Source organism: Typopeltis vanoorti, chromosome 26, assembly GCF_054136105.1.
Source record: "Typopeltis vanoorti isolate ZY-2024b chromosome 26, IOZ_Tvanoo_1.0, whole genome shotgun sequence".
NCBI lineage: Eukaryota > Metazoa > Arthropoda > Arachnida > Uropygi > Thelyphonidae > Typopeltis > Typopeltis vanoorti.
Genome location: NC_143574.1, coordinates 36,281,153 through 36,305,571, shown reverse-complemented (window position 1 = coordinate 36,305,571; position 24,419 = coordinate 36,281,153).

Sequence of the window (24,419 nt, the reverse complement as noted above, 5' to 3'; positions counted from 1 at the left end):
CTCATGACTTGTGTTTTCGTACGGATATCATTTTCCAATTGTATACCACCAACGTGAGAGCAAACAGTAGTGATTTGCTTTAAATTACTTCGGGCTACCTGTATCCCGCCAGGGAAAGTAAAGCCTTATCACAAGAAAAAAGTTATTGCCTATGCAATTTAAACCGGAAACACTAATTTATTGAGAACAGTGTTTTATTAATTTGACGCAATGTTTTAATTGTGAAAATTTATTTTAATAATGATTATGTTTTTGTCCTGACGTCAATGGGATATAAGCTTTGTTTCACTATAGCGGATTTTATATGAATATACTCATACTTTTAATAAGGCGTTTACGGTTTTTACTTTTTTCTTTTCCTTTTTACGTAAATATTATACCCAATCACATAACAGTAGTTCCAAAATGTTCAATGGCGTTAAATTAGATTATTGCTTTGTATCAGTTTTCTAATTTTCTCTCAGATATTTTGTCATTCTTTCTTAAAGTCATAAACACTCAGTGATCCATTGCTGAAGTTCATTCAGTTTATTTCTCCTCCACTACACCCCTTCGCTATCCACTTCCTCAACATTCTCTATGTAAACACAAACAAAAATGATCTACATCACACATCCAGACTAGACCTCCTCCTATTTATGAATGAAACTCAGATATCAACCTCCTACTTATATTTTCTCTACAAATCTTTATACTCATGGAAACAAGTCCACATTCATTGAATTCGAAGAAAATGGAAATAAAAGGCTGTCAATGATCCATTCTCTCCACAGTCTTCTCTGAAATAAAGGGGAAAGTCATGAAGAATCAAATTTTCTTCCCTACCAGGAGCCTTACCAGTTATTCTGCGACTGATAGTATTCTATTCATAGATCATTTTCTATCCCACATCTCTCGCCTCCGGGCATAGCCAAGGTAAGATTTGTGAAAAACTTGACATTTTAGGATATTTCTTGAAAGATTTCTTATGGAAAACATTTTCTTTTCCTCTGGTTTAACTTCCACTCTCTGAAATTCGACAATCAGTTTTCTCTCTGTCGATCGCAAATGACGGTGTCATAATGAAAGGTTTCTTCTATTTAGCTTTCTGACCATTCCGGATGGCCCGACGTCTCCGCTCTCTTACATATCCTGTTTCTACAATACATAAATGTCCGCCCCTTTCTGATGAATATTTTGTCCATTATTGTGATGATAGTAGCATATATCATTCCTCCTAAACATTTGACATGCCTTGATACTCCCCCACACATCCTAAGTTTCAAGAAATTCTACAACTAGAGTTCATTAAACACAGAATTTCATGCTAATCTTCTATTCGTGGATAATCATGATACATTCCAAAAGAGAACATATTTCTGTTTTTAACCAAAAAAGTTATTCTATCACAGACAGATTAGGATTCTCTTCTTAGACTGTTATTTACTTCTAGCCTTGTCTCTCATTAAAGCAGTTCATATAAACTGTTTTTCGAACTTCTAAAATACTTGACAGCCTTTTGCACACGCTACTATTTTTCCACCTATCTACTCCGCTTAAGTCTCAAATCTTTCCAACTTGAGAATATTGTTCTCAAGTTTTGGGCAGTTCAAGAATTTTTCTAAAGATTCCTGATTCTGTGTAAAGGAGGGAAATCCCTCTGACCAATAATTTCCTCTCTCACTCTCTCTCAGACAGTCTGTTTGAGCCTTATGTCTCTTCCACAAATGCGTCAATGGTATTGCTTCATCGATCTGTCATTTATCATTTATCCAGGTTCCAATAAGCATGTCAAAACAAGGTCGGTATCTTCCCAACACATTTTTGTAGTTCAACTTGAAACGCACCGAGTAACTGCTCTTCCCCATGATGTATTCTTCACTAAGTACAATGTTATACGCTTTGTAAGCGCGCGCGTCCATGTGTACTTGTATTAAATTTAAGTTATACGTTGAGACAGTTTCCTGTGAAACTTTGTTTAGGTTCCGTGTGTGTGTGTGTGTGTGTGTGTGTGCGCGCGCGCGCGTCCAGTGTGCTTGTATTGAATTTAAGTAATATGTTGGGACAGCTAGAGTCCTGTGACAGGTTTGTTTCAGTTCCGTGTGTGTGTGCGTCCACATGTGCTTGTATTGAATCTAAGTTATATGTTGGACACTTCTTGTGAAGAGTCTTGTGAAGCGTTTGTTTCGGTCCCGTATGTGTGTGGGTGTGTGTGTTCGGGTGCGCGCGTCCACGTGTGCTTGTATTGAATTTAGGTTATATGTTGGGACAGTTACAGACCTGTGAAGCGTTTGTTTCAGTTCCGTGTGTGTGTGTGCGTACGATCGCACGTCCTCATGTGCTTGTATTGAATTTAAGTAATATGTTGGGACAGCTAGAGTCCTGTGAAGCGTTTGTTCCAGTTCCGTGAGTGTGCGCACGTGTGTGTGTGTGCGTACGCGCGCACGTCCACGTGTGCTTCTATTGAATTTAAGTAATATGTTGGGACAGCTAGAGTCCTGTGAAGCGTTTGTTCCAGTTCCGTGAGTGTGCGCACGTGTGTGTGTGTGTGTGCGTGTGTGTGAGCGTGCGCGTCCACGTGTGCTTTTATTGAATTTAAGTTATATGTTGGGACAGTTAGAATCCTGTGAAGCGTTTGTTTCAGTTCCGTGTGTGTGCGTGTCTGTGTGTGTGCGCGCACGTCCACGTGTGCTTCTATTGAATTTAAGTTATATGTTGGGACAGTTAGAATCCTGTGAAGCGTTTGTTTCAGTTCCGTGTGTGTGTGTGTGTGTGTATGTGTGTGTGCGCGCGTGCGCGCGCGCGTCCACGTGTGCTTGTATTGAATTTCAGTTAAATGTTTTGACATTTGGAATCCTGTGAAGCGTTTGTTTCAGTTCCGTGTATGTGTGTGTCTGGTGTGTGCGTATGTGTGTGTCTGGTGTGTGCGTATGTGTGTGTGTGTGTGTGTGTGTGAGTATGCGCGCGCGTGCGTCCACGTGTTCTTGTAATGAATTTAAGTTATATTTTGGGACAGTTAAAGTCCTGTGAAGCGTTTATTTCAGTTCTGTGCGTGTGTGTGCGCGCGCACTTCCACGTGTACTTTTTTTTGAATTTAAGTTATATGTTGGGACAGCTAGAGTCCTGTGAAGCGTTTGTTTCAGTTCCGCGTGTGTGTGTGTGTGTGTGCGCGCGCGCTTCCACGTGTGCTTTTTTTTGAATTTAAGTTATATGTTGGGACAGCTAGAGTCCTGTGAAGCGTTTGTTTCAGTTCCGTGTGTGTGTGTGTGTGTCTGTGCGTGCGTGTACGCGTGTGTGTGCGTGCGCGTCCATGTGTTCTTGTATTGAATTAAATTATATGTTGGGACAGTTAGAGTCCTCTGAAGCGTTTGTTTCAGTTGCGGTGTGTGTGGGTGTGTGCGTGTGCGCGTGCGTGTCTGTGTGCGTGTGCGCGCGCGCGTGTCCACGTGTGTTTGTATTGAATTTAAGTTATATGTGGGACAGTTAGAGTCCTGAGAAGCGTTTGTTTCAGTTCCGTGTGTGTGTGCGCGCGCCTCCACGTGTTGTTTTTATTGAATTTAAGTTATATGTTGGGACAGCTAGAATCCTGTGAAGTGTTTGTTTTAGTTCCGTGCGTCTCTCAGCACATAGCGCCACTCGCGGCAAACTACCGAAACCCTCGTAATTTTAAAGTGGTATGAAGGGGAGGAAAGCAGCGTTCTGTATAACAGGTATACCGAAATGGCCGTTTCACATTTAGTTTGGTAATTTGATTCTCTTAAGCAAATGGTTAATTGTTCACATACAAATTCCGACTAAGTAACTTACTAAATTTTAAACACTGAAATTCCACAATATTAAATAAGATTATACAATACTAAATTATTATTTTACACAAGTTCACTCATTTCTAATAAATTATTAGTTTTCTTATTTAAGCAATATTAATGTTAAGGCTTCCGACATAACACATATGTAATCAAATATATGTAACATATGCAATGAAATGTATGTAATGTGTGTATCATATATAATCAAATGCATGTAATGTATGTATCATGTAATCAAATGTATGTAACATGTATCGTATGTAATCAAATATATGTATCATGTGTAATCAAATGCATGTAATGAATGTATCATATGTAATCAAATATATGTAATTTATTTATCATATGTAATTAAATATATGTGTCATATATGTAATAAATATTCTTAACTGATGTATGATGTAATGCATGATGTATTATCCAACTATAGACCTTCTGGAGTGATGGTGATGATTTTGAAATAGTTGGTTAGAGCTTGCAAACAGAAATGGGTTGACAGGGAATCGATACTTCACAATAAACAGCATGGGTTTACTAAGGACATGTTTGAGCAATTTGGCACAAATTCTATAAAAATGTTATTACAGAGCTTTCAGATTTTGCATGCTGTATTCTGTCAAAGCTTTTGACAGAATACTGTATGGAAAACTGTTGTACAAATTGGAGAATATTGGAGTAGATTATTAAATATTAGTGTGGATAAAAGGATGGCTGAATATGAGAGAAAGCGAAAAGTGATTTATGTGGGGATGTGTATCTGCAAGATTTAAGGTAGCTGGTGGTGTACTACATGGATCAGTCCTTGATCCAGTGTTCTTCATTCTATGCATTAATCACATTGGGAATGATGTGACAGGCAACATATAGCTATTTACAGTTTATGCCAAGATAAACAGAGTAATTAGGAATGCAGCTGATATGCAATGCTTGTGGAAGCATTTGAATAGACTGGAATTGTAGGAATGTGAAAATGGCTATCAGTTGAATATTAGAAAATGTAGAGTCATACAAATTGCCATGATGAAATATCCAATGTCATATATTAGTGAGATTTTGCTGAAAGAAACTGACGAGGCAAGGAATCTTGCAATTTTAGTAGACAGGTTTGAAGTTTAAGGGCGATATTGCAATGATTGCAAATTCAGCTCAGAGGATAATTGCAATGCTGAAACGAACCATGACATGTAAATAAGGAAGTCATTTTGACTCTTTACAGGGCTTGGATAATACTTTACTTGGACTATTGTTCACAGGTCTGGTGTCCATGCACATTCTGATGCAGTCGAGAAACTGCAAAGTAGAATGTTAAAAATAATATTAGGATTGTGTACTACTGATTATGAAGACAGATTGAAAATAAGTAGACTGCAGACACCAGTAGAGAGAAGAAAAAATGGATGATGTGATTGTGACTTTCAAATTTCTGAAAGGGTGATACAGTATTTCAGTTGATGGAAATTTTTATTTTATGGAAGGTGGGGAAAAAGATGAAAGGGGAATCATTGGAAGTTGAGCATGAATGCCACCAAAAAAGGTAGGGGTGCGAGCTAGTTTTTTCTCTCATAGAGTGGTGCATGATTGGAATTATTAAAACTTGAAATCAGAATTACATCCGAAATTCAATATAGCAATAAGACACCTGTGGAATACTAATTTCACAAATAAAATTTAAGCAACAACGTTCAAACTAGCATGCCACATATTTGTTATTATTATTATCTGAGCCCTCCAGGGAGTCAAGGGCTCATCGAGGGAGGCTATAAATCATGCAAATCAGCTATCATACCTTCCCGCAAATTCATTTACATTAGATGCACTCACTACCCCTAAGGGCAAATTATTCTGTGTTCTCTCCTCACCGTCCATATAACCAAAAATATCGTCAGTTGAATTATTATAACACCTATTCAAAATTCATAAACCTCTATCATAACACTCGTCTTTCTCCTGTTAAGTAGAGTCTGCAATCCACATACTCGCAATCTGTTCTCATAAGCCAAATCCCATAATATGGATATAATCTTTGTAGCTCTTCTTTGCATCCTTTCCGCAGCTTCTTTATCCCGTTGAAACCAAGGAGACCAAATATGCTCACAAGTGTGGTCGTATCAAAATCTTATAAAGAGGTAAAATGATTTCTTTGTCATTACTGGGGGGGGGGGGGGTGGGGGGGGGGGGGGGTGGGGGGGGGGGGGGGTGGGGGGGGGGGGGGGTGGGGGGGGGGGGGGGTGGGGGGGGGGGGGGGTGGGGGGGGGGGGGGGTGGGGGGGGGGGGGGGTGGGGGGGGGGGGGGGTGGGGGGGGGGGGGGGTGGGGGGGGGGGGGGGTGGGGGGGGGGGGGGGTGGGGGGGGGGGGGGGTGGGGGGGGGGGGGGGTGGGGGGGGGGGGGGGTGGGGGGGGGGGGGGGTGGGGGGGGGGGGGGGTGGGGGGGGGGGGGGGTGGGGGGGGGGGGGGGTGGGGGGGGGGGGGGGTGGGGGGGGGGGGGGGTGGGGGGGGGGGGGGGTGGGGGGGGGGGGGGGTGGGGGGGGGGGGGGGTGGGGGGGGGGGGGGGTGGGGGGGGGGGGGGGTGGGGGGGGGGGGGGGTGGGGGGGGGGGGGGGTGGGGGGGGGGGGGGGTGGGGGGGGGGGGGGGTGGGGGGGGGGGGGGGTGGGGGAATGTTCAGGTAATATGTAAACTTTCAGGGGATACAGACCTATGTAGCTTGTATTAGATGTAGTTTTTTGAAACACTTTCAGTGAAGAGAAAAAATACTATTTCTTATTAAACGGATTTATTTGTGCAACAGTTATTCTATTATTCTGTTATTCTTTTATTTTTAATATTGCTAATGTTTTGCTGATCAGAATATGCAGGTTATTCTTTACTTTCGTTATTCTGATATTTTTTTTAATGAAAATTTTCATAGAGGATTTTCAAAAAAAAAAAAAGAGAAGAAGAAATATCCGAATGCTCTGAAGTCGCAAAATAAAGTTTAAGAAACATTACTTTGCACCACTACTAAAAATTAAATATTCAATTAATTATTCATAAAAACGGGTTAACCTCCAGTTTTGAAGCTAACCTTTAGTTAATCTCCTTTTTTCACTTTTTTCCCCTTAATATAATTCTACTGATGTTAGCAATATTTTTCTTGATTATCTTAATTTGCAAAAGATGTGAAATATGAATGAAACATATAATCAATAGATAAATGTATCACATCCGCAAAAGGTTGAAACCTATCGTATATTAGTGCCAAGGGTGTGCTAAGGATAAGATAATCTGGAAAAGATTATTATTATTATTATTATTATTATTATTATTACATGGATATCTCGATGAAGTCAGAAGACACATTAACCTGACACACCTCATAGCACTCCTTAAACTCATTCGCTGTCAGAGCACCAACAACTAATTCTGAAATTTATTCATTCATTCACCACTCTCCTAGCAAATAATTTTATCTGTACACAATTTACATCTTACACAACTTCTAGGGGGGGGGGTGACGACTAGTTCGCTCTCTCTCTCTCTCTCTCTCTCTCTCTCTCTCTCTCTATATATATATATATATATATATATATATATATATTCATCGTGTATTGAAGCATTTCTTCTCTTTCCATCTAATTAAATGCCTTTAATAACTTATAAGATTCTATCATATCCCCCTCTTTTCCACCTGTTAGCTAAACTTCGTAACACACAGACCTTCCACCTATCTTCGTAGGGAGTATTGTACAGACGTGTTACTGGTTAGGTTACTCGTCTCTGAATTATTTCCACCATCTGCTGATCCCCCATGAAATCCAGGTGACCAAATTTGTGCAGGGTAGTCAAGATGCGATTGGATCATAGCCCTATAAAAAGGGATAATAACCTCCCTATTTTTACTTGTTGGTGTGTTTTTCAATATCCAAGTAATCCTTTAACCTATTATACCAAATTTTGCAACATGCCTTCTGAACTTGAACTCTCTGTCCTCCATTATTCCTGAGTGTGATAGAAATTAACCCTTTGAATCTTACAGTTTGCATAACTTTACATTTTGCAAATTAAATTGATAACAACTCTCTTTTGCCCACAGTGCCAATTTATTTAAATCATCCTGCAAGATATCTACATCATATTTATCAACTATTATCCTCCTTAGTTTTGCATCATTAGCAAGCAACTGAATGACTCCCTTTAAATATTTCCCTATATCATGAATATACAAAATTAAAGGACCTCAATATCTCAATCAATTTATCTGAATTCTTGCATTAGAAAGACCCGGGTTCGAATCCCGTCTGGGAATTGAGTAACCTTTATCAAGACTTTTCAATTGAATGGTAAACTACCCGGTCTCATAAGGAAGTGGAGGGCTTTCTATCTGGTATTTAATAGTTTTCTATCTGGTTTCAAATGCCTTTTCAAGGTCTAGCAGAATTAAGGTGTAGCCATTTCTGTTATCTAATTTTGCTATCACTCCGTTATAAAATGTGAGTAAAATGTTAAACAGAACCTATCCTTTAAAAATCCATATTGTCTCTATAAAGTATCATATTCTTATCCACCCATTGCTGAATTTTATCTTTAAATAACTTTTTCAATACTTTAACCAACTGGGACACTAATTGGTATGTAGCTTGCTGCTTCTGTTTAGTCCATTTCATATAATAAAACTATCTTACGCTCTTTCCACTCCCTTGGAACCCTGCTAAAATTCACACTTAGACTGAACAGTTTCATCAGAGGCATTGTCAATTCTCCTGCACATTCGCATAGCAATGGACTGCCGTGCCGTCCAGTCCCACTTTTGTATTCACTTGAATAATTTTCGATATGCTGAGCACATTCTGTTCATCTAAGTCAATTATGACATGAGTCTCTCACATCCACAAACTGCAAAATCTCTAGCTGAATCGCCAGATGCACCTTTGCAAAACTGTCACTACTAACTCAATTATCTATTTTGCTTCTGTCACCTTCGTACCATCAGCATTGATTAAAATCATTCTTCCTCTTACTTTCTGCTGAACAAAATCCACATTCTGATATACTTTCGCCTGAGTAGCTAATTTTTTTCTCATAATCGGATATGACTTCTTTTACCATACTATTCACCTTTTCTGCGTACGCTTTGTGCTTTTCTTGAGTATGCTGATAACAATTTTCTTTAGATTCCCTCCAAAATATTTTTTTTTCTATCTCTGGCTTTATGTCTCTACTTAATCCCCACTTGATTCTAGTAGTAAGACTTATACGTTGGTTAGACATAACTGGTAATTAGTTTACGGAATTAACAACGCATATAAAGTATATTAATTAAAGGTAACTTTAATGAATAACTTCTATATTTCGGCAATGTCACATTGCCATCTTCAGGAACATAAAGATATGGTATGTGCACTCAGGAACTAACACAAAGCAAATGAGGAAGAAAGCAAGAAACTGATATTGTTCCTAAAGTCCTAATGGTGCCCTCTTGCGGGCTAATTTGGTAGTCTTGGCAGTTGGGCTGAAGTTCTCATAATGAAAGTCTCCCAAATTTGGGGCAGTTTCATGCACCCAAATTTGTTGAGGTTAGGAACGTTTTTTAGAGCTGCTGAAGATTCTTTGAATAATCTTTCGTATTTAAACTTGCTGCGATGGATTATTTTTGTTTTCTTCCAACGAATTTTATGGTGGGTATCTAAGGCATGGTCTGCCAGCCCAGAGCGGCTGTACTGGTGAAACCGGATGTAGTCTTGGTGTTCTGAAATCCTGATATTTGTTGTTCTGCCTGTTTGGCCAAAGTAGGACAATTTGCAGCTGCAAGGGACCTGATATACACCAGGTAGGTCTAGGGGAAGTGGTTGGTCTTTGGTAGAGCGGATAAGGGATGCCAACTTTTTATATGGTCTGTAACAGGAAGTAAAGTCATATTTTTTGAGGATATTGGTTATTTTTTCAGAGGTGCCCTGGATGTAGGGGATGGTGATAGACTTGGTGTAATCTTTATTGTGGAGGGGGGGAGGGGGGTTGTGGTTTACAGGTTTTAGTATTTTTTGGATTTTTTTGGGGTTATAGCCATTGGCTAAGAAAGTGTTGAGGATGTGGTTTAGTTCAATAGTCAGGGCCTTGTCATCTGAGCAGATTAATTTTGCCTTGCTATATAGTGTTTTTATCACCCCATATTGTTGTGAGGGGGGGGATTGCTGGTGAATGTATCTGCCAGTGTGGGTGGGTTTTCTGTAAACAGAGAAAACCAAAGATCCATCAAGCTGGCGGGTGATTAAAGTGTCTAGGAAGGGGAGGGTGTTGTTTTCTTCTTTTTCTAAGGTGAACTGGTTTTAACACCCCATTACGCCCAATTGTAGAAGGTATATATTCTCCGACGTACAATCTTTCAAAATATCTTGTCCGGTTACTTCAAATTTCAAGATAATATATACAAACAAAATCATGGGCTGGCTATGGGTAATCCTTTATCTCCTGTTCTCGCAAATATTTACTTTGAAACCAAGGCTATCTCTTCCTTTATTTTAACACCTAAAGTTTGGAAACGCTATGTAGATGATGTCTTCATTATTTGGAGCCATAGACATGAATCCCTTATGGTTTTCCTCGAACATCTCAATAGCCGACATCAAAGTATTAAGTTTACTGCCGAGCTTGAAACGGATAATTCCTTGCCTTTTCTTGATGTCAAACTGACTCGCTCTTCTGGTAAACTCAAAATATCGATATATAGAAAGCTCACTTCTATACAGATATCTGCACAGTCAGTCCCATCATTTCCCTCCTCATAAGCTTGGAATAATTTTCACCTTGGGACATAGAGCTCGTTCTCTTCTTGATGGCCCAAATGAACTTCTCACAGAAATATACCATCTGAAAACTTCTTTCGAAGTTAATGGCTATTCCACGAGAATCATTGAAAAATTCCTTCTTAATCCTCCTAGACATCACTCAGAAGAAACAAATAGATTTCAAAGGCAATATATCTATTCCTTACATAAGTACAGTTTCACATAAATTTGCAAAGGTTCTAAGAAAATACAATATCAGAAACTTGTTCACTCCACTTCCAAAGATCCGTTTCTTAATAAGCCGCCCAAAACCTTTTCATTATCAATCAAATACCCTCGTGTATATAAAATATTGTGTGATTGTGATATTCCTTATTTTGGGTAGACAGACAAATCTGTCGAATTGCGTATGGAAGAACACATGAGGGACATTACTTACAAGAGACAGCGAGCCAGTGCATTATCAAGTCATATCCTTTTCTCGGCTAATCCTAATGATGAAAACCAAAGTCACAAAGTCTGCTGGGAAAAATCTACTAACATCTTCCGTTGCAATGATGAACTAGAGAGAAAAATCGTTTAATCTAGAGAAATCATCTTCAATCCTGTTCATCTAAATAACAACTTGAGCTACAACCTCCCAGATAGTCATTCAGCTGTAATCATGTACTGGCGTTCACGTGATGTTGCAAGCACGCACTCTCCCAACAATGCAACAAACGAAAGAACAGCTTTAAATACAACTACAACGTTTTCATGCTAATTATGTATAGAGACTGTCCCTGTTGTTCATAGTCTTATAACCTTCAATGTTTTGTGTTTTTTCTTTTTTCTTTCTTTTATAATGTCACCTGAAGAAGGCTGTTACAGGCCGAAACTAGTAGTTTTTTTATATTCAAACCTTTTTACTTAAATCTCGGTTCTAGTCGTTCAATTCTTCATAAAAATATATATATATATATATATATATATATATATATTATATAATATTAGGTGAAAGAGTTATCTGAGATATTTCAAAATGTTTGAATTTTTTTTTTTTATTTCAGTTGTGCCTTCCTACTATATGCAATATACTGACGCAATGCTGTATTGGTGGAGACTGTGAAGATCTTGTTGCTATATCAGGTAATATACATGAGAAAGTTTTCGTTTATAAATTACGTATTTCATCACATCCTTTACTTGTGACCAATTTGACAAACAAAAATGTTTATATTTTTCCATATCAGCAGTATTATAATTTTAATAAATGTGATACTAAATGAATTGTCTGTATATTATTTCCTTTTATTATGACTACAATTTTCACTTATTCATTTACAAGAGATTTCTGAAAAAAATATCTTTATTATTTTTCTTTTCCTCGTCTTCTTATTGTTCTAGAATTCCACGGAGTTACAAGATTCACCAGGGAAGGTCTACCTTATGCAATTTACTCTTGTTTGCTGTTTGAACTCTCACTATCCTTTCAGACAATGCATTCCAAGTATCTACAACTGCCCATGGAAAAAAGTTACTTCTTAAGAGCTTTCTCACTACTTCCTTTTGCAACTCCAGTTGACCTTTCTAATTCCCCTTGTTCTATCATATGAAAAAATAACACCCTAAATACCTCTCAACATTCTGAACGTTTCACTAATATCACTCCTCGTCTTTTATCTACCAAACTCTCTCGTTTGCATCCCCTCAATTTGTCCTTATAACCAACATTCTATAGTAATGATATCATTTTTCTTATCTGCCTCTGACCCTCCCTCTCTCTCCAAGTTTACTTCATTCTGTTCGAACCCTAGTCACTAGATCTGAGGATAGTAATCTGGATGTATTCTGCTCATGGCTTCCCACAATGGAACACCGCACTTTTATTGGTTAAGGTCTTTCTTAATATTGTAGCGATTATCCAGGTTGTCTTCACACTCTCTGCTATGTGTCCTCATAACTTTATATGTTTATCTACACTCACCCCAAGATTTTTTCCTTTCTCCACTTCGTTCTTCAGAATAATTTCGCCAAGTGAGTGTGAAGTATTCCCCCTGTGGATCCCAAATTTTAATTCTTACATTTAACTGTAGTAAACCAATATTCCCATTGATTTACTCACCTTTCCAGTTATTCAAGCCCTCCCGAGTAGGCAAAGCTAATTAGACTACCAACCATCACATCATCATCTCCGAATAACTCACTCATATTCATCATCATCAGTGGTTCTGACAGGCACTTAAACGCAACGCCCACGACCTTGCAAGTATCCTTGAATTTCATAACTACACTTCGAGGATAAGTTGTTTGGTCTTATGTCTAATCAGTATTCTTTTGTCTGTAAATTGAGGATGTTCTACTGGTTGTTTTTCCTCGTTGTGGGCCGAAACACCACCCGAGTTCCGGAGGGAATACCCTGTCACCTCCATATTAGACCGGCTAACTCAGTTGAAAAGCCCTGATAAAGGTTTTGAGCATCCTAGACGGAATTCGAACCCAGGTCTTTCCAAGCAAAGGAAGCCGTTTGCTTGGAAAGACCAAACAAGGTCAAGAGACTTCTATACCGAAAGACCACGAGGTCAACGGACTTCTATACCGATTGAGTTAAGGAGGCTCAAATAACTGAATATCTCCTTGTAATCGTTATCACTATTCAAACTTATATCAATATCATTGATGTAAAGTTTGAATGGTGATAACGGTATCGCTACCGAACTGTGAAACATCACTTTTAACCTCCTTAGTCCACAATAAGGGCTCCCCCCCACAAAAAAAAGCACATCTATCAGAACAGTTTCCAATATAGTCGATAATTTGATGTATAATCCATTATCTTGCAACTTAAATATAACTTGTCATTTGGCATATTGCAAAAGCCTTCGTAAAATTCAGAAAACGGACAGTATCTGCCTTTCCCTCAACCAATGCTCTCGTCAATCTATTAAAAAATTCAATCAAATTACTAAGATATAAGACTCCCTTAATAAATCCATGTTGGCTTTTTTAAACAGTATTGCCGCCATCTGTGGAATTTTATATTTGAGATCTTACCAATTTTTTCACATCTTAACAACTGCAGGAGTACAAATACAAACTTGTATATAGTTTGATGCCTTCATTCTACTACCAATGGCTCCCACGTACTCTTCTTTTACTTCTCAGGATAACCATGTCTGTTAAAATATTGTCATTAAAGAGAGAGATTATCGGCACATTCTGTTCCTTAGCATGTTCCCATAAAACATATGGCAAACTTCCATCTCGTGCGACTCCCTCACTGATCTAGTGTGTTCAGTATTTAGAATGCTTCCCCTTCATTTACTTTTAATCCTTCACCCTTCCTTATCCCTCTAGGAATAAAGTCTCTTTATCATGAAGAAACACCTTAATAAAGCGATAATTAATCACAGAACTGACCTTGACATATTGTTACATCAATAATTACATGGATGCGAATGGTCCATTAAATTTACTACAACGTGTGGTCCCATTCGAATAACATGAATATGAAGATTACATTTTTGATATAGTATAGCTTATCCTGTTGCTGTTTCGGTGGTAAAATGACTTTATTCCATCATGTGCATTGGTTACTTGACTGCCTACATTTCTGCTACTATTTTGGGTTGGATTTTCAAGTATCCTTGTATTTCCTGACCGTAATACGAGGATAAAGTGATTAACTCTATGCCTGGGTTCACTATCAGACTACTAATTTTACTGTTTTTTTATATCAAAAATTTTGTAAATGAAATCGCGATTCCTAAAGGTACGGACCACATTATCTGCATATACAATGCTTTTGGATTATTTTATCGAAGATGGCAATAGTTCCAATATGATATTATGATTACTGATTGTTTGAATGTTTTGTAACTACTGAAATAAGTTTCCTGTATAAACATTAGCCGAATGTTGTAGGTTAACATAAGTTGCAAGAACTCCTTGGGCAATAATATAAGTGGATAAGTATAAGTGGAGAGAGAAGCCCCGTTACATTAAGCGAGATGACGCAGAAGGGAAGTGGATAAATTGAACTGCTTTGTGGGTTATAAATCATTTAATTCCAGACTTCTTCTGACGAAGGGTATTAATCCTTCAGTGTATTAGAGGGGGAGGATTATATCTGGCTTCCTAGAGATATCCCTGGGTATGAAGAGGTCCTGTTTCAAAAGTTCTGCTTTTCGTTCTTTATTTTGATCATTCTAAGTGGTTTATATATACCCTGAGAATTGTGTTCCGGTATATTTTTTGAGTTTTTCTATGATCGTGTCATTCAATCCATTGTTAAATTCTGTTGTTTTTAGTATCTTGGCCAGAACTTGTTCATGATTTGTTGATTTATTGCAAGTATTGCTTTTCATAGGTCATTCTTCTTCCTCTAGGATTTCCATCACCTTTACTTCTTGTGGCTCTTCAATTTTTTCCTTGGGCCAAGATAAACATGCTGGATATAGTAGCAACAATTGTCGATTCTTGGAAGTCTTTTTGCCTTGTCTTAATGCTCTGACGAGTTTTGCTGTTTCAATTTTTGAGTTTTCCCAAGCACAGTTTGTGTGAATGGCTTGGCGGAGATATCTGGAAAATCTTGTGGGTTGATATCTTGATTAATTTCAATGGGGATCAGCTGTTTTTCACTATCATACTTCCTACAGGAGTTAGCACTGGCTGGATACGTAGCTGATTTGAATCCAATTAAAGCACGAGGCTCTGGACAATTGTTGCCCAGGTAGTATGCTAAAACAAAGCTCATTGTCATATTATCTGTGGGTAGCTCACGATGACTCTCGATATATTACGAAGTTAGGCGCTGGAGGTTTCATGTGCAAGGGGATGCTAAACTCACCTGAGTACCTGTTCAGGTGTTCTTTAGAGGTACATTTTTTTAAGGTGGGTAACTTTTCTCCATTTGGAGAAAGTCTGTCATTGCTGGCTTCTAAGTATTCCACTGGTAATCTCTATAAATCTTGCAGTCATTACTCGACTTTCAAAAAGGAATGGAAAGATTTTGCTTCCCTGCACACAAATGCCTTCAAGTAGCTTGTCTCTCATTGCTGTATTGTTCATGATTATCATATATTTCTCTCATCATACGGCGTGAAGGAATAAATTTTATCAATTCCGATGGTCTCCATTAGTACTACAATAACAACTCTTGTTTCTTCGCATCCTGGAATTTCGATTCCAACTATCTGAATTCTGGGATAGTGGGATATCATAATTAACTGTCTTGGTCAGTTGACCGTAAGTTTAAAGAATCCTGTAAAGAAATATTTACTTTACCAGTAAGGAACAAGAAAATGTTTGTGAAATGTAGTCTGACAAACAAATTGTCCCTGCTAGTGGAATTGGATTTAAAAGTACAATATAATTAATGTTAGTGCATTTCATATAAAGCAAAAACAAAGTGTTGTTTTTGTGCTGTTTAACTTTTTCACCTCTCTTGATTTGATCTGGAGATGAAGCAATTCGGACAGGAGCTGTGCCTAAAGAAACGTCATGAGCTCTCTCAGAGCAGGCCAACTTTAGTCTCTTTGTGTTCATCTCCAAGTCACGCCTGTGGAAGGACGTGGACCAGAAGAGAACCTTGTAATGAACCATGCAAGCGATTTTAATTTACAAAGTAGAAACCAAGATTATTACACTTTTTTACATATAATCTTTGTCAAGTAGCTTTATTTTATCCTCCTACATGTTTCGCCAATTTTTTCTATTGGCATCTTCAGGGAATACAAACTAGTGAGCTAAAATGAAGGTTACAGACCAGGTTATAACTGATGGTTCTAATTCATACAAAAAATTGGTATTGTGCGTGACAATGTGCGTGTCTCGTTAACGTGATTTATTCGTTATGGTTCATGACGTAATTGTTATGAAAGTTCATTTCTTTGATGTTTAATGATCTGATAAATGTTTTCCAAATTTCTGGTAGAATTAGACCTTGATTCTTGTTTAGGTTTTCAGTTTTACGGGCGACTGTAGCTGCTTCTTTAAAGGTTCTTGAATGGTAGTTATCTTCTATGTATGGCATAAGGCTCTTATCCCACTCAATGTGATGGTTAGTAGAGGCAAATTGGCATGAAAGGCCTGAAATGTCTTGTCTGTTATTTCTGACATATCCTATGTGTTCTTTCTTTCTCGTTTCAAAGCTTCTAGAGGCCTGACCTACGTAACTAATACCACATGAGCAAGGTATATTATATACTCCAGAGTACTTGTAGAATGGGTGAGGATCTTTTGGTGATCTTAAAAATTTCCGAATAGTGTTGATTGGTTTGAATGCCACTCTGATCTTATGTGGTTTTAAAAGGTTAGCTAATTTTTTGGAAAGGTTGCTGACAAAAAGAATCGTAATTGTACTGATGTTTAAATGGTTACCCAAAAAGAATCTACAACAAGATTCTCTTTACTGATATACCACATCGACAACGTGATGACGTCCAATACATCAGTACAATTACGATTCCTTTTGTCAGCAACCTTTCCAAAAAATTAGCTAACCTTTTAAAACCACATAAGATCAGAGTGGCATTCAAACCAATCAACACTATTCGGAAATTTTTAAGATCACCAAAAGATCCTCACCCATTCTACAAGTACTCTGGAGTATATAATATACCTTGCTCATGTGGTATTAGTTACGTAGGTCAGGCCTCTAGAAGCTTTGAAACGAGAAAGAAAGAACACATAGGATATGTCAGAAATAACAGACAAGACATTTCAGGCCTTTCATGCCAATTTGCCTCTACTAACCATCACATTGAGTGGGATAAGAGCCTTATGCCATACATAGAAGATAACTACCATTCAAGAACCTTTAAAGAAGCAGCTACAGTCGCCCGTAAAACTGAAAACCTAAACAAGAATCAAGGTCTAATTCTACCAGAAATTTGGAAAACATTTATCAGATCATTAAACATCAAAGAAATGAACTTTCATAACAATTACGTCATGAACCATAACGAATAAATCACGTTAACGAGACACGCACATTGTCACGCACAATACCAATTTTTTGTATGAATTAGAACCATCAGTTATAACCTGGTCTGTAACCTTCATTTTAGCTCACTAGTTTGTATTCCCTGAAGATGCCAATAGAAAAAATTGGCGAAACATGTAGGAGGATAAAATAAAGCTACTTGATAAAGATTATATCTAAAAAAAAAGTGTAATAGTCTTATGAATAATTGTCAAGAAAAAATTCAACATAATGAACATAGAAACCAAGATGTTATTAAAATAGGCAAAGGCAAAACTTGATTGCTCCGTTCTTCATAGTGCACAGGAAGAGTGGGAACAATTCGATTTGAATTTGAACTTACCTTGATTTTCTCTTTTATGATGTAGAAAGCTACGTACTGAGACAAATGATGCATGCTTTGAGGATTGACTTAATTTGACTTAATTCGGATTGCGTGGTATATGTAATCTGAAGCGCCTTCTATATCGGTGTTAGATCCAGAAGTGACTAATATTGAATTAATGCAGAAATCATATATTTCCCATATACAGGTAGTGAAAAAGTATATCATTTTATTATTAAAATGTTCTGGGTCGGAGATAGATGTAGAAATTGTTTCACTTGATGACAAAGTAAGAAAAGATCTCAATAAATATGTTAAAATTGGTATTCGTAGTGACACTCCTTATACCAGTAGGAAGGGTGATATGCATTATAGGATATTAAGGAAATTTATGTGAAGAAAGAAGCCAAGAAGTCCATATACAAGTAGGCTAGTAACGAAGATATTTCATGCAAAAAAAAATGTGTGCTTACACTTGGATAAAGAATTAAACAAGAATGCAATTTCATGACAAGTATAATTTTCTTCGTCACCGATGGAAAGGTAAGTTTGCTTCTCACATACAAAAGATGGCAGAGTTTTTCATCTTACAAAATAACTTGGTCTAAAGTAGACATGCAATTAGCGGACATTAATACACTCGCCACATTTGTCTTAATTGCTTCGGTCACAATTAAAAAGAGCATTTTTTAAATGGCTGAATTCTTATCTTTCACTTTTGTTTATTTTTTTCCATATTTATTTAAATTTTTTTTCTTTTATTTTTCCCTTCGAAAAATAAAAGAAAAAAATGTATTTCATCTAATTCGTTAATTTTTTTCCTATACTATACTGCTATAAAACTTCTTCTGTATTGTATTCATTTCTCATTTATTAATACTTTTAAAGGAGTATTTCTTTCGGTGTTTCTTTTCGTGATCTTTGGTTCAGTATGATGTAGTTTCTTTTCTGTTCTGCATTTTACATCTCATATCTTATTTGTGAATTTTCGTTATTCCTTCTTCACTTTGCTTAACTTTTATTATTTTTTTTTTTATTGGACACCCTTCTACAAAGGATGGAAATCTGTAGTATGTTAAGGGTGTGCTAAGGATTTTTCTTTCATTTTTTTTATTTTTTTGTAATTTTTAATTAATTTTTAAACTGGTCTAGAAACTTTGCCCTAGAGACCAAACGTGGAACTTTTTTGAGTCTTACAATAAGTAGGAAGGTGATTTCACACAACAAGTAATGAAATTCGTCTTCTACCCAAACACAATCACAAAGTTCATCCCCACGCAGCGAGATTCAAAGCCACAGCCTGTTGGCTGGAGAGCTGATATGCTAACCACTTGGTCAACCAGGCCTGCCATACTTGTATCACCCTGAATAAATTTATCTCTTGGATTCTTACTTTGTAATATTTCTCTCTTAATCTGTTTTTTTTTGTTATTATTTTTGTTAGCTTGCGGTGTTCTATTCGATATCCAACATTTCCACTCACTTTCATTTGTGTTATTTCTTTAGATACTTCTAACAGAATTTATTTTATGCTCATTTATATAAAAGTATACTAGTAGACTTTTCCTGTGTTAATGACAGATTGGGTGGCACAGGCTGTGGGTCCGATTCTCACTGGAGGCATGAACGCTTGTGAATATCTTCAGGTAGTAGTCGATTTTTGTTGCCTGTGCGACACCACCATCCTACGACCTGAAGTGGCTAGAAAAAGTTCCATGATTGGTCTCTGAAGCTGTATTAACCAACTGGATTATGGAACTGAATTATCTAACTTTAGTCCGTCTATTGCACTTAAATATATAATACGCTTACAATCTTTTGTCAGTTTAATTTTCATAAAATGGTTAAAATTTCGATTTATCTCCATACTATCAGATTTATTATATATGTCTTTCATATTTTGTTCATTATGGCACTGTCAAAATGGTTTTCACTTCTTTGATCTAAGAACACCCTTGTTCGTTTATATCGAAATCAGAATTAACACCTCCCCTATTTAATAGATCATTTAAAATGCATAATCTTTGAATACATTCCCTTTTTCACTTTTCTCATTAATTTCTTATTACTCATGATTCCATTTTTATGGAATCATGAGTAATAAGACTTACCTCAACATTTTTTATTTAGATTGTTGGCGACTATAATTATATAGTCACTATACTTTTGTATATTTCCGACATCTGATAATTCCCAAATCTATGAGGTAGCTGAAGTTCGCAAGCCAGGCTTCCTGCTCTGATCAGTTGTGGGAAGTAATGATTTTCAATTCAAGCTCTCAAAAATCTTGGAAAACTCGTTTCCATTTAATTTATAAAAACAAAATCACAAGTCAAAACTTCTCTCCAATTTTCATTAATGATGATGAAAATACACATAGAAAAGATTAATATACTAGCTTCTTTGGATTCCATTTTGCTTTGGATGACATGTTTTCTAAGCCTACAAAACTAGTTCTCCTGAAAGACAAATTTTACAACCATATATGTGGAACGAAAGTTTTTGCTACTAAGAGAAAAACCTGCTGAATTGCAAAATACTCAAGAAGATATTGAAAGTATTTTAACACTGAATACTCTTTCTCCCTTCCTAGATTTTAGGATTTATTATTATTTATTATTATTATTTTCAGGAATTTTGTTATAAATTTAAATTACAATAGAATTACTAATAGTGAAACTAAACTAAGAGAGAGAGAGAGAGAGAGACTGGCAGATGACACCACTATCTCGTGGTAGCCCGAAATTCTAACATTTGGATCGGCCTCTGTAACAGTGTGAGCTTCACGGCTGATTTTCTTGATACTCAAGATTAAAACCTGAGTTTCTGGGAAGAAAAACCTTACTCAATAATGTTATTAACTGATTAACCTGGAAATCAGTTGAAGGAAGGTTTAGAAAATGTTCCTCTAGTTGGTGACAGGAATCGAAATTAGAAACGGTCTTTCTTTGGAGAGCCTAGTGCTATGAATGCAAACGCCATTTGCAAAGGCCTACTCAAGCATTATCATCATCATCACCAAATTTCCATAAGTCAAAAGACTCATTGCAAGAAGTCTTCATTAAAGCACACAAAGTTTATCAAATGATGCCTTAAACTCATTCATTATTTCCCCACTCAGGCAATGCATTCCACTCACCAACAAACCTTCATGCAAATAACTCGTTCTTTGGCCCTTTGCTCACACCTACTTTATATGATTTTCACAAATAGCCTCTAGTTCTACTCCTCTCTCCCCGAATATGAAAAATCTCCTCCACATTAATCTGGTCACAATTCCTTACTAATATATATATATATATAAAGCTTTAATGACTGTTATATATTTAAAAAGATACTACTAGTTTACTAGTTTCGTTGAATAGATCAACATCCTCAGGTATCGCAATCAAAGAAGTATATAAAAAATTACAGAGACTTAAAATTGTAATAACAGAACACGTATAAAAAGACAGTAGCGTGTTTGAAAAAACAAATGCGAGTATGACTTCCAAACAAACGTATACTACGCACTGTCGCGAGTGCGACAGTACTGAACAGAAGCAACATGTGCATCAGAGAGATTGTAACTCAGGCTGCTGTTGATATGAGAGAAATCTAGAGAAATTTACCTAGATTCAACAATCTTTCTTTCGAGTTCATCTTAGCACACATGGATATTAGAAGTTTGAGTATATATATATATATATATATATATAAAACATATCCCACTTCTACATATTCACAAGGCTCTGAAAATGGCATGCTCTCAAATTGCCTTTAACCATCATTCCATCATCATCAGCAAATTCCTGATATCTACCCTTAGGGAGTGTAAAGTACCATATAATATTATTATATGACAGTACAAGATTTATAACACAGTGACTGCTGAACTGGATAATGGTAATGGGTTTACAGTGATACTGGTGGACATGGCTATGGCATTTGACAGGATACCACATGGAATTCTAATCCGTAAACTGCAACATATGGGAATGGATATAGGGTTGGTGAGATGGATAGGAGAGTGGTTGATGGAGAGATACCAGAGAGTAGTTTACTCAGGAGTAGAGTCCAAAAGACAGCCTGTGTCTAGTGGTGTGCCACAGGGTTCTGTTCTTGGACCACTGCTGTTTAATCTGTTCATTAACGATATAGGGAAGGATCTAAGCGGAACAATTCATTTGTTCGCTGATGATGCAAAGTTGGGTAGGAAAATAGTGAATGCAGGATGATGTCAAAATTTTGCAGGATGATGTGGATAGATTGGAGGTCTGGGCTAAGGAGAATGGAAGTCAATTTAATGTGGCAAAATGTAAGGTTATGCATTTTGGGGGTGGAAAGATTAGCAGCAGTATATCGCATTGGTGGAACTGTACTCCAGGAGATTGATGAGGCCAGGGACTTGGGAGTGTTGGTGGATAGGTAGTTGAAGTTTAGGGGACACATTGCAAAAGTGGGTAAATCAGATCATCCAATCACTTCGATGCTGAAGAATACTTTGACGAACAGAGATAAGCCAGTTATTGTTCCTCTGTATCAAGTCTTCATAAGATCCCATCTCGACTACTGTGTCCAGATTTGGTCACCTAGGTTTCTTCTTGATGAGGAGGAGGTTGAGAGGATCCAAAGGCGAGTGACCAAGATTATAGCAGGTCTATGGAATGAACCTTATGAAAACAGGTTGAGGATTTGTGGGTTGCAGAAATTGGTTGATAGGCGGAAAAGAGGAGATATGATTGAGACATTCAAATTGCTGAAGGGTTTCTTTAGGATTAATTCAGAGGATATTTTTGAGAACAGGACTGATGGTGGAAGGACTAGGGGACATCCATGGAAGCTGGGTAAGAGTGTGGTTAGTAAAGGTGTTAGAGCAGTTTTTTACTTTTAGAGTGGTGAATGAGTGGAATAAGCTGCCAGAGTCTGTTGTGGGTGCTATGACGGTGAACGAGTTCAAGGCAAAGTATGATAGGTACTGTGTGAATGTCGAATAGTTGTGATGGACATGATATTTAGGGACTCCTTCGATGAGTCTAAGGACTCCTTGGAGTCGCCTGTAATAATAATAATAATAATAATAATAATAATAATAATAATTATGAAAAGATCATTTGAAAAAAGTTGCATTATTACTACTTCCTGTCAATAATGTTTCCACACTACACAGATTGAAAACCACCTCAGTCAATCTTTTCTGAATCCTTTCTAATGTATCCATCTCCCATGAATAGTGGGAGATCAAATCTGCCCACAATATATGCAGATTTGATATAGGTGAACTGTTTAAGCCTTTATGCAATGGAACTGTAATATATTCACTTCTTTATTAAGCTACTTATTATGGCCATATTACCACTTCCCAACTTGCACAAATGTGATCTCTAAACTTAAGGCCTCTGTCCTCCATGATAACTTCCTGATCCCTCCATCTCCTTCACAATTTCCCCAGTTGTATATTTTACATCAATCCTTGCTTATCAAATTTAAAAACATTACACTTTGCAACATAGAACTAGCGGTTGCACTAAATTTCCACTCATGAATCCAAGTCCTCTTGTAAGACCTCTTGGTCTTACAAGAGGATCTTGCTTTGCATCATCTGCAAAAGTTAGACTTCAGTTAAACTTCAGTTCTATCTTCAGTTAAACTCATTTCAGTATCATTATTCTATAGTTAAACAATAATGTCCCCAAAATAGATCCCTGCTGGAAAATCACTAGAGATCTTCCCCTTTTGGGATATTGTGCCTCACAGACAACTTACCGATACCCGTGTGACTGCCAATCACTTCCAACTCACTAATCTAGTATCTAACTCTTATGTGTTTCAATTGATTTATCAACTTATCGTGTGAAAATCTATCAAAGATTTTTATATTATGCATGTATGTTATATATGCACCTTGTCAGCTGCATTCATCACCTTGTTGCATGAGGAAATGTCTTTTGATCTCGCTTTAATAAGCCCATACTGACCAATGCAGAGAACACTGCTATTATAAACCCAATTCTGTATTCCACCTCTCACCGATCTCACCAGCACATTCAAATACGACTCCAGACACGCAGTGTAACACTTCAATAAGATAGTGATAAGACTAAGGCCTGTAGTTTGTGGCCTTAGTCTTATCACTATCTTATTGAAGTGTAACAATTATACCAGATTTCATCTCATTTAGGACTTTCGTTGCAAGACCTGTTAGACCATTGAAAAGGTGATGCTCACACTATATTAGCTATTATACTTTAAGAAAACAACAAGTGAGGAATGTTTTCATGAAATGGGATCAAGAATGCAGAAGCGAAAGTAAGAAATGTAGGGGAGAGAGAGAGAGAGAGAGAGAGAGAGAGAGAGAGAGAGAGAGAAAGAGAGAGAGAGTAAAAGTGTTGAACGAGAAAGAACAGTATGACTGATGTAAAGAATCAAGAGTTGGCTGCAAAGAGAGAGATAGCTGGGTTGCGCGAAGTGGGAGCTGGAGCGAATGAAAAAATGTCTGGTGAGTGGATCATCTGATAATAGTAAGAAAGTGTGCGAGATAAGAAAGAAGAGAGCTTGACCGAGAGAAAAAGAAAAATCAAGGAGCAAGCGTTATACAGAAATTCAC